Consider the following 22249-nt stretch of genomic DNA (forward strand, 5'->3'; position numbering starts at 1 on the left):
TTTTTGTTGATCCTAAAACTGGTGAGTCATTACCTCTTAATGCAAAGAGGTTTCCCATACATTGGTGTACCAATGTGCAGATGAAGAATCTTTTTTGGTAGAGGTGGTGGATGGTCTTTGATGATCCGCCTTGTAATAATTATGAGGTGCCATTGTATTTTTTGAGAAAAGTATACTATGAGTTTGTCCTCAATATGCGACCAAACTATTTTGACATGAGAGAGTTCCATGGTAGAGGTGGTGGCTCTACCCAAGATAGACCTGGAGCCCATAGGCGAGTAGCCTCGGAGAGTCGTCGTCCCCTAGCACCCAAACCCAAGGTGCATCAAGTTATCCTAGTAGAGCTAAAAGAGTCAATGGAGCTAGAGACTCTTCAAGCGGCCGCAACATTGACTAGTGCCATCATCCAGCATGGGACGTTATTAGCACACCCTATTGTACTCGATGATGAGCCATTAGTTACTCTAGGTGGTGACAGAGAGCCCATTCAACATATGTGTGTCAGTTGCTTGAGGATATGCTCAGGGATGGATGATGCAGCCACTGCAGATGGATCCACATCTCATTCGTGCATGATTTGCAGGAGAAGATGTCAGGCCCGCACGACTGAGGATTTGGTGCTAACAAAGGATTTGATGGACATGGTGTTTGCCCATCAGTGACAAACGCAGGTGTGTTGATTTGAATTCATAGCATTTTATTTATCAGTCACTTTAAATTTGTAATTACATAAATGAATTTTCATTTATACATCGATTTAAATTGAGACAAATAATATGCATTTCAAGATGCACAAGCAGTATCCCATACTCCTCCCACAATTACTACAACTGCTACTTCGATGCCTGAGGTATAAATTTTGTAACATGTTAAAATAGAATAGTACACTTTTAATTCAAAAAAATTACAAGATATACTAACTATCTTTAATGCTTGGTCTAATTTTTGGTTTGTAGGTGTTGACAGGGGACCAAATTTCCCAGATTGACGACATCACACTCAACAATTGATTTTGGCCTACAAGGCTATACGGTATCATATTTTGTACAACCTTTTTAATGTATTGTTTTAATGGAATATGCAAGTCATTTCATTTTAGATTTTTTAAATTATATTTAATATATTATCTGTACTAATATCTCATGTTAATTTTGTTTTTTTAGGTTACCCCCTCTGCGTCTAGGCCTCATCCTAAGAAAAAGAATTCCTTGAAGATGCCAAAACGTGGGAAGAAGGTAATTGAACACATTTTTAGTTGTACAAATGTTTGAAAATGTTGAAATCAAGTCTTAGTTGGGGTTTGTAGATTGATTAGTGTTTTTTTGTCTATTTTACATGTACAACTACCATTGAGCTATGTGGATTTGTTGAATGCACCTAATTCACCCGTGGATCAAGAGAAGGCATAGGTATGTATATCTACTTCATTTTCTTGATTTCATGATTATATGCACATGTATATGCGAACTTGTGATAAATATATTCTTATAATTTTTTCATATAGGAAATATCCATAGCTCCTTCATCAATGGTGAGCCCTCCTCCGTGCACTAGAGAAGCATCTCAGGATCCAATACACTTTTGTTTGATATATTACATTAATTGTTTTTAACCTACAATACTTATCATTATATTAATTGCATTTAATCTTTGATCATTTTTTGTATAGGTAATAGCGACAGTTTCTCCATCGATGGTGAGCCATCCTCAGTCCATTAGAGAAGCATCGATACGTCATCGTTCTCTATATTATAGCTTTTAAGTGTTTTTGATATATTTATGTTAGCACATTGTATTAATTGTCCATTTAATCTACAATAGACCCCTTTGCGATTCAGCCATAACATGGATCCTTTTAAGTTTGTCTTCAAGAAAACTCCTAAGAGTGACAAGGAGAGGAGAGAGAAGCCATTAGCTCTGAGATCAGCCGATGAGGTAATCTACATTTCAATTGCAAAGGAATTATAGTTAAATGCATACTTATGTTGTTATTCTACAAAAGAATTCTAACTTGGCTTTTGAATTGTGGTTTTGCAACCATCTACAGAGCCGCATACTGCATCGAAGAGGCTCAATTTTGATGATCCACCACAAGTTTAGGATCATATAGTGTTAGTTGTGGTCATAGAATGACCATTACATGTAGATTTATTCTACATTTTTATTGTATATCAATTTGGACATGGCATATGCCACATTTTTGTAATACTTGTATTGACTTGGCAGACATGCATTTTATATATATATATATATATATATATATATATATATATATATATATATATATATATATATATATATATATATATATGTTGATATTCGATCCAATAAATGTGTACTGAGTTCATTATTATGTATTCATTGTATTTCGTGGTTGTCCTTTTATAAATTTAATTGATCATTTTCCTATGTAATCAACAATATGAATATAAACAACAAAAAACTATGATATAAAATATTGCAATCGTGGAATATGATTTGATAAAATTTCTAAAATGTCTAATTAACCCTACAAAACTCCTTGTATTCAGTTCATTATTGTGTATTCGTTGTATTTGGTGGCTTCCCTTTTATAAATTTAAATGAATATTTGCCTATGTAATCAACAATATGAATATAAACAAAAAAAATTGACAATATGATAAACAACAATATGTGTGTGGTGCGAGAGCACCCTCACACTCGCAATGGTCAAATTTTGGTTCTTGTGTGAACAAACCGACATCATGAGCGTGTCCAGGTGGGCAGGTTTACGCTAGGCATGCTCCTCTCATGTATCCCAAAGCATCAGAATGTCAAGAGTCATACCCTACCGACACGATCTCTCAAGTGCCCTGAGTCCAAAAAATTGTCAAACTTTGACAGACTGTTTCTTCCAATCCAGTATACATATGATTGATATGTTTGAACCTGTGGGGTCGCGTAAAGCTCCTATACAATGGCCTATCTCAGTTTTTGATGACTCTGAGCCATTTTCAATTGGTAGCATTTTTTCACCTGCTACAAAAATCATCAGTTGCATGCAATGCAAAGTTGCAAGATAGGCTAGAATTGATTCGGTTCATCATGTGCACAAATCAATGTCACGAGCGTGTCCGAGTGGGCAGGTTTATGCTAGGCAATCTCCTTTCGTGCATCCCAAAGTGTCGGAATGTCGAGAGTCATACCCTACCAGTGCGATCTCTCAAGTGCCCTAAGTCCAAAAAATTATCAAACTTTGACGGACTATTTCTTCCAATCCAGGACACATATGATCAATCTGTTTGAACCTGTGGGGTCACGTAAGGCTCCTCTACAGTGGGCTATCTCGGTTTTTGACGACTCGAAGCCATTTTCAATTTGTAGCATTTTTTTGCCTATTGCAAAAACCGTCAGTTGCATGCAATGCAAAGTTGCAAGATAGGCTAGAATTGATTTGGTTCGTTGTGTGCACAAACTGACATCACAAGCGCATCCAGGTGGGAAGTTTTATGCTAGGAATGATCCTCTCATGCATCCCAAACTGATAGAACGTTGAAAGTCATGCCCTACTAGTGCGATCTCTCAAGTGCCTTGAGTCCAAAAAATTATTATACTTTGACGGACTGTTTCTTCCAATCCAGGACACATATGATCGATATGTTTTAACCTACGGGGTCATGTGAGGCTCCTCTACAATGTCCTATCTCATTTTTTGATGACTCAGATCCATTTTCCATTGGTAGCATTTTTTCGCCTGCTGCAAAAACTGTCAATTGCATGCAATGCAAAGTTGCAAGATAGGCTAGAATTGATTTGGTTTGTCATGTGCACAAACCGACATCACAAGAGCGTCTAGGTGGGCAGGTTTATGCTAGGCATTCTCCTCTCATGCATCCCAAAGCATCAGAATGTTGAGAGTCATACCCTACCGGTGTGATCTCTCAAGTGCCTTGAGTCCAAAAAATTGTCAAACTTTGACGGATTGTTTCGTCCAATCTAGAACACATATGATCAATCCATTTGAACCTGTGGGGTCACGTGAGGCTCCTCTACAATGGTCTATCTTAGTTTTTGATGACTCAGAGCCATTTTCAATTGGTAGCATTTTTTGCTTGCTGCAAAAACAGTCAGTTGCATGCAATACAAAGTTGCAAGATAAGATAGAATTGATTCGGTTCATCGTGTGCACAAACCAATGTCATGAGCACATTGGGGTGGGAAAGTTTATAGTAGGCATGCTCCTCTCATGGATCCCAAAGTGCTGGAATGTCTAGAGTCATACCCTACCGGCGTGATCTCTCAAGTACCCTAAGTCCAAAACAATGTCAAACTTTGACGGACTGTTTCTTCCAATTCAGGATACATATGATCGATACGTTCAAACTTGTGGGGTCACATGAGGCTCCTCTACAATGGCCTATCTTGATTTTTTATGAATTAGAGCTATTTTTAATTGGTAGCATTTTTTTGCCTACTGCAAAAACTGTCAGTTGCATGCAATACAAAATTGCATGATGGGCTAGAATTGATTCGGTTCGTCGTGTGCACAAACCGACGTCACAAGCATGTCCGGTGGGCATGTTTACGCTAGGAATTCTCCTCTTGTGCATCCCAAAGCATCATAACGATGAGAGTCATACCCTACTGACGTGATGTACAAGTTGCTTGATAACTTTTTTGACATTTTTTTGACAATAATGACAATTTTTGCTCAAATTGTATCTACACTCAATCTATGACTCCTATGACCCAGTAATGACTTAAAGAATTCTCCAAATGCTCATGATTGACCTTATCACATCACACAAACTCAAAACATAGTCACAAAACATATACACAAAAAATAGTCACAAAACATTGTCACATATTATTCAAAAATTTGCCTCTAAATATGGTCAAATCAGCTCTTGGCTATTTGAATATAAAAAAAAATGTCTTACAAATCATCTCATGGGATTTTATACAAGATTTGGCATTACAATATGTGCGATTCAGCTCATCGCCATTTTAATATACAAAATTTGGCATCTAAATATGTACAAATTAGCTCATTGTCATTTAAATGTACAAAATTATGCCCCTAAACATGTAAAAAACAGCTCATGGCCATTTATATATACAAAAAGAAAATATAGAACAATTCGTCGATGATATATACAAAATTCTCAAAATCATTCTACTCTGAACCATAGAATCAATCAAGTGAGCCTTCAGGATCGCCTCTAACCGATATTGTGTCAAGTATTGCCTTGTGGTTAGATTCATGAACTTTCCATAAAATCTTGTTATGAGGTCTACCATGATACTTCATTAAATGAATATTTGTTGCAACAACAAGGTTAGAGAAATAAAGAATCTGTCTATGTGTTTCAAAGTCCTCGAACAACCAAACATCAAAATTCTTGATAGGGTATCTCCTAAGCCATCTTCCTGTCATGACAACAGACCCTATTGGGTACTCAATACCCTCTCCGTCAATGATTGTGGTTGTCAATTTTCTTTTAGGCTCAACACAATGACACAAATAGTAATTTGTTCCTTCTTCATTGTTATCTTATGCAAGAACTGCATACACATGACCTACATTTTATAAAGTGATAGTTAATACCAAAAATAAAGTGTGATGTACAACAAAATGAACCAAAAAGAATACTTGCAAAAAAATTAACTCAAAAAATCACCTGAATCCACTAAGTCAGATACATGGTCAAAATCCAGTGATGTCTCCATCTGGCTCAATTGTAGTGCTTTGGGAATTTGATATGTATCAATGGGAACCAACAGTCTACAAGACCATTTGTCAACCCACTCTTGTGATTCACATTCTTCCCATAAACAATACATGCATGAATAGAAAAAACATACCATCTCTCTCATATAAATTACTAGTGAACTTGCATTTGAACTCATAAATGAGTGCATGTCACTCAATCCTTCAACTGTACAACAATCTAGATAGTTTTCATTGTTAGATTCAGTGATCAACCAAAAATATCTATGAACCATTGATGTACCTGGATTACCTGGACCCATCATAGACTTTCACCATCGCACAATTGTTTCTGCACCTATCAACTTAGCACCACCTTTGTACTTCAATTCTTCTCTAGCTAGGGCTCTTTTTACACATGCTCCTGCACCATCGTGCTCTCCCTTACCATGTCCAGCCTCAGTGAAATTCCAAAAATGTTGTACACCACTTGTCATATGCATCCTTGTCAACCAATAAAACATCCTTGCATTCTTGAATTGTGTGGTGCAATTATCTGACCATATTAAGTGTTGGTTGTATTGCATGTTTCTTTCCTTTAAATTATCATAGAAAAATTTAAAGCATCTTTGTACAAACTCCGATGAATGAGTACAATCATCAGTTATGTAGAAGTGATACTCTCTTACAACCTTTCTATCCTCCTCTGTGCTATCATCTACATGCATGAATGTAATGTATACAAAAATAGAAACTTTTGTAGAATGATAATACATAGATTGCAGTTCATTTTGAGGTTGTAGTGTATCATTTTCAGCAAAATCAACAATAGAGACAATGGTGCCAAGAGGAAATGTGTCCTTCCATAACTTGAATTGCTCATCTAACCATTGAGCTCTGTGTATGCATTATGTACTCATAAACTAGTTTCTCTTGAAACATTTTCATAAATTCAGCTACACATATATCATTTTTCACTAGCTCACAACTCTTCAAATCTTTTCCATCTTTAACTCCATATGTGTCTGTCTTGTATTTTCAAAAAGAAACTAGTTTCTTACCAATTTAATGTGTGCTCTCCAAATGTACACATCTTGGTAAATGTTGCAAACCACCACATATAGCACAAAAGCCTTCCAAACAAGGCATCTTATAATAAATGCAACCATCATGTCTATTACATAGCACACTTGAAATAAATTATCTTACTGACTTAGGAGGTGCTTGTATATTGCATTCTTGCAAAACATTGTTAGTGTACAAAGTAGAACAAATATGATGAAAAATATCACAGTGCATGAAAATTCAATATGCATCCTACAACAACACGTGGTGCGTACATGATTAATCTTAATATAAAAAGGTTTTGTCATTTCAAAAAATCTTTGAGAAATTCTTATTTGAGGAAAATTTTGAAGGAATATTTCATAAAATTTTGTTTGAGTCATATCCAAATAGTGTTTGGCATGTGGCTCACGATTTGTAGACCTGACTCTCCTTCTAACAACATCTCTTTGGTTCGGCGAAATTCTTGTGTTTTCATGCCATTTCAATTAATGTTCTTAGTGCATCAACAACAACCTCGTCTTTGCATGGTAGTCTACCCGAGAATGCCCAAAGAGAATTATTGTTAGGTTCCTCTATTTTTTCTCGCCTCTGTAATGCTTTACTTAGTGTTGTTCTACTAACGTTTAATGACTTGTTTTTCTTATCAAACGATCTTTTTTTATTTTCTTGCTCATTATGGTTGATGTAATGACATGTCGAGTAGCATTAGAATCTTTAGTACGTGATTTTGAACCAATAGCTTGATATGCACCAAATAGATTTCTCACAATAGTTCTTTCACTGTTACTTTCAGATGATCATAGGCCTAGAATTTTTATTGTCTCTCTAAAATTCAATTTTTTAATCATTTGAACAATTAATTGACATTTTGTGGTTTGATTTAAGTTTTCAAAATAGTTTTTCCATATTCTTTTAACCATTCCCCTACAAATTTGTTCATTCATTTTATCAGGCATTGGCTTCAATATATTATCATCAATGTCAATTAGATACTTTGGTTTCCTACGAATGATTCTAGGAGGTGTTAACATTGGTGCATTGTGTACATTCAATTCATCAAATAGAGAAGGTGTATGTTCATCATTTAATTGATTATTCAATGTGGTGTCTTCTTCAATTGTATTAGGTTCATACAGTAAATCAAATGTCTCTTCTTCAATTGCATTAGGTGCATTATGTTCATTTAGTAAATCGAATTGAGATGTTGAGGATGACATACCTTCTTCTCCCATTGTTCTTATATCACGTAATTTATTCATACGATGCCTTTGTCTTTCCTTTTCAGCCTCTAGTTGTTCCATCATTCCTTGCTTCTTCTTTCCCATGGTTGATATCGGTTGTCCTAAATAGAGTCATATTACATATATATGTAAACAAAAATTCATAAACAAACAAATAACCATAAATATGCATCTTATCATTATTTATTTGAATCAAAACTATTAAAAAATCACAATAATATTGACAAAACTAATAAGAACAACAATTCAATCATTTGAAATCATGCAAAAATAAAAAATTCACTTACTTCTGTGTATAAAACAGTGATAGAAGTGCAGACACAGTTACAGTGGGGCTTTCAACAACCTAAAAAACTTCTTTTGAGGTCGTTGAGGCTCTTGGGAAAATAAAACTATGTCTAAGTACCCCATACGCGCTATATTAATAACCATGTGTGCGTTGTTAGTCCCTAAAATGTTGGCAAGCCCAACAGTATTTTTGTTTTCACTCTGTACTAATAATTAGTGCGTACGCACTCCTACGCCTTAAAAATATTATGACAGGGTAGTGAACTAATAGGCTCAGTACCCCGTACATGCTTACAACTAATAAGTAGCACGTATGCACTTCTACACTTTAAAAAAGTTATGGTAGGGATGCGAACTAATAGGCTCAGTACCCCACACGCATTATTTGTAGTAAAGAAAATGTGAAGGAAAAGGGAGGGAGAGAGAGAGGAGAGAGAGAGGAGAGTGAGAGAGAGAGAGGGGGGGGGGGGGAGAGGGAGAGAGAAGGAGGGGGGAGGGAGGAAGGGAGAGAGAGAAGAAGAGGTATGGAGGAAGGGAGAAGGGGAGAGAGGGAGAGAGAGGTAGAGGGAGCGAGAGAGAGAGAGGGAGAGGAAGAGAGAGGGGAGGGAGGGAGAGAGAGAGAGAGAGAGGGAGAGAGAGGAGGGAGGGAGGGAGAGAGGGAGGGGTATGGAGGAAGGGAGAGAGAGAGAGAGAGAGAGGGTATGGAGGAAGGGAGAAGGGGAGAGAATTAGGTCTCTATTTTTCACTTAAGTCTCTCTCTCTCTCTCATTCTTTATCTTTGAAGTATCTCCCTCTCATCCTCTATCTCTCTATATCACTCTCCCCTTCTCTTAGGTGTATCTCTCTCTCATTCTCTCCCTCTCTCCTCCCCCTCCCTCTCTCCCTTTCTGATTACCTCTCTTTCTCACTCTCTCCCTCTCTTCGCACCTCTCTCTCGTTAGTCTCTTGTACTCTCCTTCCATCCCTTCCATCCCTTCCTCTCTCTCACTCAGACTCTTTCTATCTCTCACCCTCCCTTTCTCTATCTCTCACCTTCCCTCCCTCCACCTCTTAGGTCTCTCTTTCTCTCCAAATCCCTCTATCCATCTCTTAGATCTGTCTATATCTCCCCCACTCTCTCTCTCTCTCTCTCTCTGAGTCCCCTTCTTTGTGTCGCTCTCTATCTCTATCTCTATCTCTCCCTCTATTTCCCTCTCTCTCTCCATCTCTCTCTCCCCCTCCATTTCCCTTTCTCTATCTTTGTCTCCCTCTATCTCTCACCCTCTCTTTATCTCTTTCTCACCTTCCCTCCCTCCACCTCTTAGGTCTCTCTTTCTCTCCCAATCCCTCTATCCACATCTTAGATCTCTCTATATCTCCCCTCTCTCTCTCTCTCTCTCTCTCTCTCTCTCTCTCTCTCTCTCTCTCTCTCTCTCTCTCTCTCTCTCTCTCTCTCTCTCTCTCTCTCTCTCTCTCTCTCTCTCACACATTTATCTCTTGTCTCTTTCTCTCAGTCTCTATATATCTATCTCACTCTCCTCCTCTCTTAGGTGTATCTCTCTCCCATTCCCTCCCTCTCCTCCCCCTCTCTCCCTCTCAAGGGTCATATGGTATCCTAGGGATCCATGCATGTGTCCTAAGGGGTCATAGGACACCATATGAATCCTTAGGACACCATATGACCCCTTAGCACACCATATGGCCCATAATGATATGAAATGGTGTCCTAAGGGGTCATAGAACACTATATGACCTCTTAGGACACCATACGACCCATAACGACACCATATGGAGTCCTAAGGGTTCAAATGGTATCCTAAGGGGTCGTAGGAGACCATATGACCCCTTAGGACACCATATGACCCCTAACGAAACCATATGGTTTCCTAAGGGATCATAATGTGTCTTAGCCCTAGGTCATAGGACACCATAAGACACATAACGACACCATATGACCCTTAGAACACAATATGGCCCCTAACAACATCTAAGAGGTCATAGGACACTATATGATCCCTTAGCACACCATGGGACCTATAACGACACCAAATAGTGTGCTAAGGGATCATAGAACACCATATGACCCTTTAGGACACATTATGGGTTGTATGGTGTCCTGAGGGATCATATGTCATCTTATGACCCCTTACAACACCATATGGTGTCGTTATGCGTTGTATGGTGTCTTAAGAGGTGATATGGCATCCTAAGGGCTCATAGGACACCATATGACCTCTTAGGAAACAATATGACCTCTAATGACACCTAATGGATCATACGATGTCCTAAGGGGTCATAGAACACCATACGACCCATAATGACACCATATGGAGTCCTAAGGGGTCATGTGGTATCCTAAGGGATCATAGAACACCATATGACCCATAACGACACCTAAGGGGTCATATGGAGTCCTAAGGGGTCATAAGACACCATATGACCCCTTAGTACACCATACGACCCATAAATATTATCCAACCAATACACCCACACGATCCAAAGAAACCAATATGTTCATCTTCTTCAAACGTTCTACTTTATATCCTATCTTCTTTATAAAAAAAATAAAACCAACCACCTTGTCAATCTTCTTATCACCTCATATATATGCAAACAAAAAGAAGATATATTGGAGGAGCCTCCCCATAAGTGTTTATAAATTATATCATACAATTTTTCTGATTAATAAAAGATAGCTAATAAAATGATATATTATTTAAAGTTATGAATAGAACATCAAACAATAGAACATCGATAGTTTAGTTTTGATATAGCTAAGTTAGACCATTGTCAGCATAAGAGAGACTCCATGCTAACAAACAACGAGGCTTTTCTAAAAAGCAAGTGTAAGAGCTTGACCTAACCCTAAGAGTATTGCCTTTATAAAACATATGATGCTCTTAAATTCGCAAGGCTATAGGACTAATCTCGATTGTGACTATAGGAATTACACACTTGATTTCTTTCATGGGCATGTACCCTTAATCCAGGCCTTTTGACAAGTGATGATCATCATATACTACCACTACCATGCTTACAACAAACTTAAATTTCTTTAGATGACAGGCATTATGTAACAGCATGGGAACTCTTGCATACCCACCACTATCATTCTATGTGACATCATCTGTGTTACTCTCCCTCTTTCTCTTCCTACCGGTTGTTTCCTTCTGGAAAAAATATTGCAGGTAGTCTGACTCATCATTTTTCTTTGTTGACACTATTTTCCACATCTACTCTACTCATTAAAAACACATTCGAGAAGAATATTGTTGCAGGTTTCCTTGTTTGTCACGGTAATGCACCCGTGGTTCAATTTCAGACCCTTCTTCCTCCTATTCAATATACACACACAAATCCATTAGTCAATTATCTTAGGAGAGCATACATGATAAAAATCAAAGAGGAAGTTGCAGATAATAAATAAATTCACTTGCTTCTATAGAATTGCAGACACAGTTGCAGTGGGGTATGGAGGGAGGGAGGGAGAGAAGAAGAGAGAGAGGGATGGGGTATGGAGGAAGGAAGAAGGGGAGAGAGGAAGAGGGAGGGAGGGAGAGAGAGAGGGAGAGGGAGAGAGAGGGGGAGAGAGGGAGAGGGAGGGGGAGAGAGAGAGAAAGAGAGAGAGTGAGAGGGAGAGAAAGAGAGGTACCATGTATGCGCTTGAGAGGAGGAGAGAGGGAGACAATACACATACACACACATATGTTTGTGTATATATATACTTAATATATTATATATTATTATATACAAATATATATATATATATTATATATTATATATAAAAATTATATATTATATGTATATACACATATTATATATACAAAATCATATTATACACACTCCCAAAATTTAAACAAACGTAGCGCGTATGCGTTGTTTATAGTAAACATAGGGCATATGCGTTGTTTATAGTTAAGATAGAGCGTACACGCTTCTTACACCATAATTACCTCATACGCATTTTTTTTACCATAGGTACCTCGTACGCGCTTTTGACTATTTAGGCTTGGAAATAGGTCTGGATGACAAAGCTACGGTTTGGAATTTTGATTTCCCTCCATTTCCCTCCTTTTTGACGTGTTTTATTTTATCAACTTGGTTTCTCGACTTTGTCATCATCAGGTTTACACTTCATCAAGTGGGTATTTCTAAAATTGCCACCATATTTTCACCCATCTTCTGAGCTTTCTAACCATATAATTTTTAAAAAAATTTGAACAATAATAACATATTATTATTGAATTTCTTTTACCAGTGTCTCCAAAGTTCTCACAGACATAGGTGCACCATTTTTTTAATAACTTTTGATATAATTATCCAAATTAAAAAAATTATATATTATTGTAGTGCACTTGATTCTTTACAATTTAAAAAAAAATTGTATTTTCGATTTTTTTAGTGCAACTTATGCTTCGCGCATGAACATGTACCTAATTTTTAGGATGAGCTCGATTGGAAAAATCATGCTCCATTCAATGTTTCTCTGGAAAATGAACAGGATATTGTCATCTAAGTCAGCTACAAGTTTCTAGGCGAGAAACTTCATTACCCCATATATTTACACTTCTCGCATCTGTGTTGCTTTTGCTGCCTATTTAGCTTTCTCTTTTTTTCCAATTCATGATTTTGGTTTCCAACTCTTTCATCACCATTAATGCCCCATCGTAAACTCTGCCCAAATTAATAAAATACTTTGCACCTGATTTCCGAATTCCTTCTAACCACTCCATCAAAGTTTCTGTAATGAGCCTGGATTTCTATATTTTCTCCAAAGTCTTTTGATTACCAAGTGATTTAGGGTCAAAGGATGTTGGAAGCTATGACAAAGGTTGAGGATTTGGATTATTAATTATCGATTATTAATTGATTCGATATACTCATCCATTCTCCTCATAATTTCCTTCATCTCATGCTTATCCCTCTCATCCTTCCAATTTCTATTGAGTATTTTCTTGGTCGATGTTTCAAGATGGAAGGCATTAGCTACACAGGTTTTGGCACCAAGATTTAGTTTTTTAACTATAAAATATTTTGCAGTAGGGCTGGCTACGACCTCATCCGTATTCAGGCAAGAATTTTTTTTTGTCTAATTTCCTATGTTGTTATCAAAATCAATTTTGGAAACTATCTTTATTTTCTTGGATTTTGGTGTCTTTATTAGGCATTTACTTACCATATCTTCCAATGGAACAAAAACATGGACTATGTTCCTTTTCTTACTACTCAGAGTGTTTTCTAACCACAGGGGTCCAATATGCACAAGAGTTCTATCAGGACCAGATTCGGCTTCCTTTCCTTTCTTTACCACCAATGTGGTAGCAGTATTCAACACATCACCCACCTACTGATTATCACTTGCATTATCCACATTCTGCACCTCTGAGTCTGGATGGGTTGAGGTGTTGTCCATGTCAGGAGGGGCGTCCAAATAAACTACCACTGTATCCATAGATGGTTGTTTTACTTTGTTCTGGCTTTAGACCGAGTGATCATGGTAGGAGTTGATTCCTTCTTGACCTTCATTGGGCTTGCTGCCTATTCAGTCCTAATCTATGTTTTGGAGGAACCTACAACACAAGGTGTGATAAGAGAGTTAAATCGTGGAACCTCAGAGGTTGAAGTTGGGCATTTTCTTCAAATTCTTCCCATTCTTCGCCCTCTTAACCCTTTTTTTTGTCCTTCTAATGACTGGAAATGTTCTTGCTTGAATTTGATCCTCCTCATGTTTATCCCAATCCACTTTTGGAATCACTCCTTTTTGTCTACTATCTACAAACTGAGGGTCAATCATTTCACTATCATCTTCTTCAACATTAGCAACATTCATTTTTAGATCATAAGTCCTAACCTTCTATAAGGTAAACCTTGGATGTGCCCTTTCCCTGACTTCAAAATCATCACAACAATCAGCCCAAAAATCCTCCATATTTGGCACATGAGTGAAATCATTTCTCAATGTTAGATGTGCAGCAGCAAATCCCTTGGCATCAAAATTGACTTGAGGTCCATACAATTGGAAAATCAACTTCTTAAACTCTAATTCTAAATTTAGAGAATCAGAGACCTTATTATAGATGAAATATGCCAATTCAATAGGGAATGAGACACCTAACTGATGTTTAGCTTTGTACTTCATATCAATGTAGGATAGCTGTTTGCATATCTCCATCAGAATTTATCTATCAAATGCATATCTAGGCAGCCTATAAGGTTCTCCTTCAAAACCTCCTACCCTTAGGTAAGTGAAGCTGACCTTCGGCCCTCAGTGGCCCTGCCTTCTCAGCCCCTATCACCGTGGCCCCTAGCGGCCCTGCCTTCCCGAGCCTTGTTGCCCATAGCTCCCTGCTGGCCCCCAGCCCTGCTCCCGCCCTGCCTCCGCTTGCTGGAAACCATAGCCCCAGCTGGAAACAACTGCCCGACCACCATTGCGCCACCTGATTGCCACCACTGTGCCACCCACAGGCCACCTCCACCTGCCCCAGCCACCAGACTACCCCTCCCTCTTGTTTTGAAGGGGGGTTTGGTTTTTTGGCCATATCTTGGAAATACAAAGTCATTTTTTCAAAAAAAAAAAAGGTGTCGGAAAGCTGGTTCCGAGCCGGACCTCATGATGTTGGAATTTTTTTCCAATTTTTTTGTTTGACTATGTTTTTTCCCAGTCAAAGTGGGATCTCTTTTTTGCACTCCGAGAGCCATAGAATGAGCATCTGAACTCCATTTTTTGAAAAAAGTATATCGTTGGAAAGATTGTCCTGTGTACTTTCTAGCCATATGATTTTTCTTTCCAGATTCTACTCTAGGAATATTTTCTTCAGTTTTTTTTCTTTTTCAGCACTCTGTGGATATCTTGGTTGTTTCAGGTCCTGGGATCTCTTCTCTGAGTAGGATGTCTCTATTTTTTGGTTCTTTTTTCCATTTCTAGTATTCTTATCATTGTAGCTTCATTTATGCAAATGCACTGAGATAAAGTGCCATCATGCATTGTTTACTTGGGATCTTGCACATCTTGTGCCTTATTGTACATGCACTACTTATAAAGGGCCATGAGGGGGTTGATGTTTTCCTTGTTTGCCATCTACCTTTGTTAGTGAGTGTTCCTTCCATGACATTCGCCTCATTCTGTGTGTCAAGTGAGTGTTCCTTCCACGATACTATGTACTTTCTCATCACCTTCGATGTTCCTAGTTCTTTGTCATGCAGCTCTTGTTGGCGGTTCTTTTCAGTGTACCTATCCCTCTCCCTTTTTAGTATTATGGGGAGGTTTGTCCTATTGGTTCTAATGCTTCTCTGGTTCGATTGATCAGCTCTTCAAGATTTGGTTTCTCATGCCATCTGTATCTTTGAGTTCAGTTGATTGCCTTTGTTTGCCTTTTGATTCGAGTAGTTTCATTTGAGGGCACTCATACAGATTACAGTCTTCTCTACCTGGTCATGTTCTCTTTCAATGGAGGTTCTTCAGATCAGCAGTTATTCTTCAACAGTGTTTGCAGCTTCTTCATGCTTCAGTGATTCTTCTGATCTTCTCTTGTTCCTATCTTTTTGGAACATTTTTGTTTGGAGGCTTTTTCAATCCTTCTTCTTGCTTTTCCATCTCTATTTGGAGTAGAGTTTTTTCCCAGGTGGTTTTCTCTATTTCTCCGATTCATAGATATTTTGGTTGTATTTGGGTACCTGATCAGGCCTTGTTGTCGGGACCCATCTTTCTTGCTTTCAGTAGTTGTTCTAGGTTTTAGCTTCTCCCTAAGTCTAGCTTAAGGGGGGGGTGTTAGAGTATTCGAGTATTTACTTGATTAATTAAACAATATTTGTTTAATTATTTAAGTTTCCTTTATCTCTTTTACACTTAAGCTAACTTTAGGTGCATAAAAATTAATTCTTTTATTAATTTTTATGTGCAAGCCTAGGTTTTCCTTTTTAGGGTTTCTTGACCTATTAAAGGTTGAGTTCTTTCTTTTCATTGTAAGTATTATCACATTACACATTTTGTGAATATTGAGCTCTCATCTTTGGAGCATATTTTCTGTGTATTTGTTTTATATGTTATTTGCTTCATTGCTTCTCCTTATAACAGGTTTTTCAGCTTGCAGAGATCATTTGGGCTCCTGTGGTGTTGTATTTCTCAACTCCAATAAAGCCATTGCATTACATTACACTCATTAGGGACTGGTTCCTTGAAACAAATTAAAGATACCATCCCTAGAGTTTGACAAAGATACTTTATTCTGGTTACTTAAATTAAGTATAGATTCCCAACTAGGTGCTTGAAATAGCTCCATTCACTTTAAATATAACTTTCCAAAAGGCTCTAAATCAATTCCCTTGAAATAAATATTAATCCCATATTTGTTTAGAGTTAATTAAAATAACTCAAATTATTACCATTGTAACTTTATTGTTAAATGTATTCCTTAGTTATGATTTTATTTTATGTTTTATCTTCATTTTAAGTTATTAAAATAACTCATATAATGCCCCTATAACAACATCGTTTATTAAGTTTAATAAGTATAGTTCACCATGTATAAATACTTTATATTAATATTAATTCATTAGCCCGATCTATTTATTTGCCGACATCATTAAACCTTCCTCTTTAAATAACCTATTAAAATATATGAAATTGGGATATAAGTTTTCAACTTATCCCTTTATAAATATACCTATGACTTTCTTCTCCAAAAGAATGATGTATCAAATACACCCCTTTTAATCTATTTAAATTCTTTATTCAAATATATATATATGTATTTTATACATATATAATTATCTAGGGGAACAACCCCTTTTAAATTTTAAATCCCTTTCTTTTTAAATTTGGGTACCTTCCCCCCTTACTCTAAATTTGTACTCTATTGTTTTTATATTAGAACCCTAGCATTTTAAACTATCTTCTAAGCCCCCTTTTTATTTGTGCCCTAACTTAATAAGTTAGGGCATCTCTTATCTTTTTACCATCCTTTTTTTGTATGGAGGGCCGAATCGGGAGGCGACGGCGAAATGCTACACGACAGGGTGAATGCGCAGGGGGGGTTTAGTGAAGGGGCCATGCCCATGTGGTCTACGACCACCGGTGGGACACGGCCCACACAGTGGGTGGCGGCTCACACAGTGGGTTGCAGAGTGGGTCGCTGCTCACACAGTGAGTTGCAGCCCACTATGTGGGTCACGACACACTGGTGGCGTCGCTTCCCATGAGGGTGGGGAAGAGCCTTCGACTCCCCCATCCCCCTCTCCTGCCTATGTCATCTTCTTTCTTTTTTTAGTTATTATTCATTTTTGTAAAACAAAAATACTTTTTTTTTATGTGTGTTTGTGTGTGTCTGTGTGAAAATATTTACAAATATATATTTATATTTACATATACTAACATTGGCAAAAATACAATAGTTAGATGCTCTCTCTCAATATGTTGATCTATTCTAATAATTTTTTAGAGTATCAAGTTGCAGGTTTAATCTCTTATTTTTTATAGCTATGGGTTCTTTAGATCTTTTATTTTTTTGCTTAATATTGATACAAAGTCAAATTTTAAATAAGAGGTAAATAAGGGAAAGGAGAAAGAGAGGAGGACTTCTATCCATGGAGATCCTTCCTCCTTTCTAAACCACAATATTAATTAGGGAGTTTGAATGAAAACAACCCAATAACATTTGTTTTGTTTTTTTTCTTCCCTATTTTGATTTATTTAATCTGAATCTCTGTGTTTATTTTAAGTTACAAACTTTCTGATTTCAGTTTACTAACCAAATGTTTTATAAAGTGAAGTATAAATGCAATATCTCTTTTTCCCTAATGTTGCATATAGATTTATCGATTGGTAGCATAAAGCTAAACCTAACATCTTATTTCAACTAATCTACCCTTTTTGCAAGCTATTTACATGTAACCAGGAAATGAATATAAATCTTTATTTCTGCTAAAATAATCCTCATAACAAATTAATATGCAAATAGTATTGGGTTCAAAATTAGAGTTAATCAAGGATGGTTTTCATATTAACATTCACTTACACTTCAATGGAAAATGCAGCTTTAGAGACATGTTACTTATTCCAGATTGCCCATTTAACAAAAAAAATCAACTAGGAATTTAAACTAAGAGATTTTAATGAAATGAAACATATGCAATGCTAGTTTAGATTGTTGCCTAGTTTTCCTTGATTCCCACATTAGCTTAAATCTCAAATTTGACAACTCAACACTATAAAGAAGCAACTCTTTTTCCCAACTTTATTTTCCTTTCCAATAAAGATTACAACAGATTTAAAAACACATTTGTTTGTCTCCTTTATATGCTACTAATAAATAAACTTAATAGGACAAATACAATCTCTTTTCTCATACTCTTTTTTTCTGAAAATCACTAGTAGGAAAAAGAAATACATAAACTCTTTTTTTTTCTTACAATCTTTTTCAAAATTTCCTTGAAAACATAAGAGGAGATAAAATCTGAAAATAAACATGTAGGAACTTTTCAAACCAATCCTCAAACAACCACATGCGAACTTGTTTTCCTTCATCTTCTCAACCAATTTGCAGACCTATAAGTAAATGAAAAATTTGGTTGTGACCATGGAGGTTCACCTCCCAACCTACGCCTACAAGAGGCCACCCTTGAGCTTGGGAGAACTAGATACCAAATAGGTTACACACACACACATTTTCTAGATTTCATAGGGAAAGCATTGAACACCAAATTCCCAACCCAATCTTAACACATAGTCATCAAAGTGATATTTTAAATTAGGGGCGAAGGTGGACCAAATATCGAGGGGAGAACTACCATAGAAATGAGCTAACAAACACTCTCATAACATTAACCATCAATATTATCATAAACAACACCTTTCTCTCTCTCTTTTTTTCTTTCTCTCTCACTTGGTCTCTCATGACCCAACACAAAACCCTTATGACCCCCAAAGGCAACATGCCAAATCCTCCCCTTATGACCCCCAAATTTACAAAAAATAAATTGCAGTAAGGATTCCAGATCCTTGTTTTCCCTCTCTTCCTGGAAAAGAGACTCTGCACCCTATGACTATCATACTCCCTTCACTCCAAGACCACTCTGCCCTCCCAAGGGTGAGTTTGGTCTTGACTCCCATAAATAACAATTCAAATGAAAGCCATACAAAAATAAACAGCAAATCAACCTAGTTCATAATAACATAAAAACTCTAAAACATACTTAAACACGTATCACATAAAATACAAGATTATGCATCTTAATCCTATGGGTGACAATGCACCAACCTCAACTACAATGGATTGTGTTTTGATGAGGAGCTTCCAATCCCAACCAAACCCAAAATGCAACTAGCAACAAGCCTCCTTACTTAGCTAAAATTTTCTTCTCATAATGCAAAATTCTTCAACAATTCTTGGTCTCCAAAACTGGAGAGTGGGTGATGAAAATATAAGTTTGAATTTCTTCCCTAAGTAGACTCCCCTTACATTTTCCAACTTCCTTGGAAAGGATGTGAGATCTCATAGGTTGGTCTTCCCAACCTTCTTACAAGGTTTGTAAAAGTAGAAATTGAAAAGGTAGGTGAAAGGTGGAAGAAGTGCATCCAAACACAAGAATAGAAGATTGTCTATCCCAAACTCCATCTTCTAAAAGCTGATTTTTGTCCATCTAGAAGACCTCACATTTGAAGTGACTTGACAATCACGTGTGGGTGGTTCTATGGCCAAAAATGTCCCTTACCCATAGGTATATCAAGTGGTCCTTCACAAGTGACTTAACCCCAACTATAGGAGTTAGTTTGACCCCCCAAAAACCCACATAAAGTTTACCTAAGGTTCAATCTTGATTTGTCCCATCCAAAGGCTCTCTAACCAGGGGTCTTTTGGGAAAACTACATGAGATTTGAAAACTGCATAGGTTTTCACAATTCCCTCTCAAGGACATGTCATATGCCAACTCACAACACATCACAAGTGTCAAGTGACACCATAAAATACAACACATCATAATTTACACTTGGACATGTCCTTTTGGGAGGAATAAATTAACAATTGACAATTGAACATACATGCAAGCATTTACTTACACGAAATGAAACACATTACAAACGAGGTATTGTCTCTCGAAATAGACAAACCTTGGTTTCACTATTGTACATAGGTTTGGCCCTAGTTCTCTCATGTAATTCCATGGTCACATGGATTAATATCCTGCACAACTCAATTCACACATCAATAGGTCCAAAACATTATGCATATGTGTAGACACCTAAAATTGTCATGTCTAAATAAATAAATATCTTTATTTATTTAATTATTTAAGCCTAATTCTTCTATTAATTAAATAAATCTTTATTTATTTAATTAATTCATTTATCCTCTTCTAGCCTTATTTCTCATTTAAATAAATACATTTATTTATTTAAATTGCCCCTTTTCCTAAATTAAATAAATTCTTATTTATTTAATTGATCCCACTTCCTCTATTAATTAACTAGATCTTTATTTATTTAATTAATTCATTAGCCTTTTCCACGTATGACACATGTCATTCATCTCTTAATTCCTACACTACCTACCCCTCTCATTATTTTATTATTTCATTTACCTACCCTCTAATCATAGCCGACCTCTTTTACACCTCTCAATCTTATCCCTCCATTTCATATAGTGTCTTCTATATAAGGAGATGTTTTCTTCATTGTCAAACCTTCGACTATGCTTTCGAACTTACATATGCAATCAAGCCTACTTGCAACCACATTTCCATTCTTTGTTGAGCTCTTGTGCACACATAAAATCTGAGATCAAATATATCAAGCAAGATCAATGGAGATAGGAAGAATGGAGATTCAAACCCTATTGGACATGTGATGGTATAATCTTTGTGATTTCATTTGATTTGCATTGTCTTAGGTAATCTTCATATGTTATGGTGGATCTTTGTTGATTGTTAGGCTAGGGTTTTAGGGTTGAATTCATTTAGTCTTTCAATATTATTGTTGTTATCCATTTTCACGATATACATTTTGGCACGCCCGGTGGGACTCTTGTCTCTTTTGTATTTAACATATTTTGTTGTAGATTTTGTGCTTTTGAAGTTGCAGATCTGACATTTCCAACAATATTTTGACATTTTTGCATCTGCGCACTTTTGGATCGTGTTTTTGATTCTCTGTCGCATTTGTGACATCAGGAATCCCATTTGCGACCTCGACATTATTTTATTTTTTTGCAGATTCCAGAAAACGCGTCTGTGTTCCCTAATCGCGTCTACGAGGCTTCCAGTCGCATCTGTGTTTGCGGGCCGCATCTGTGTTCGGGAGCCACATTTGTGTCAGATCTAGGCGCATTTGCGTGTTCTTATAGCGTTTGTGTCACTGATAACTACGTCTGTGTTCATCTTTGTTGCATTTCGGTTTCGTTGATTCGATTTTTCATCATTTGGATTTCAGATTTGGTTTATATTGAGCTAACATTTTCAGATCTAGCTAATGAAAATGGTGCAGCTTGTCTTGAAAGCAAAATCGTTTTGTCGAAGGCCCCTATTTCACAGTCTTTTGGATCTAAAATTTACCTAACTTGTGTACTTGCAGGAGGGATATTATTGCAAAACTACTAACAGACCTTTGTTGCAGAATTTTGGCAAGGGTTTTTGATCTTTATTGTGTACCTTATTTTCATAGATTATCAAACACTTCAATTGGTGCACTAAAATTGAACAAGTGTCTTTTGTGTCTTGAGCAATAGGCTCTTTTTGTTTCATCTTTAGAGGGCCTGTCTCCCTGTGTGGTCATTAGGACTACTAGTGAGGAGAGAACGACCCAAGTGGTAGCGAGGAAAACCCACCTCTTCCGAACCACTATAAACAACTGTATTCCTGGTGAAAACTATGGATAACGTGTGCTAATTAGTTCATACCGACACTATGTCTCCCCATAAACCCGTTTGATCAAATTTATTTGATCATTTGTAGGGCATAACCCCTACCAGCTGGGAGCCTTCTGTATTTACAGAGATAAAAGTGCCGCATG

The sequence above is a fragment of the Cryptomeria japonica genome, chromosome 10 (genome assembly GCF_030272615.1).
Source record: "Cryptomeria japonica chromosome 10, Sugi_1.0, whole genome shotgun sequence".
NCBI classification, from domain to species: domain Eukaryota; kingdom Viridiplantae; phylum Streptophyta; class Pinopsida; order Cupressales; family Cupressaceae; genus Cryptomeria; species Cryptomeria japonica.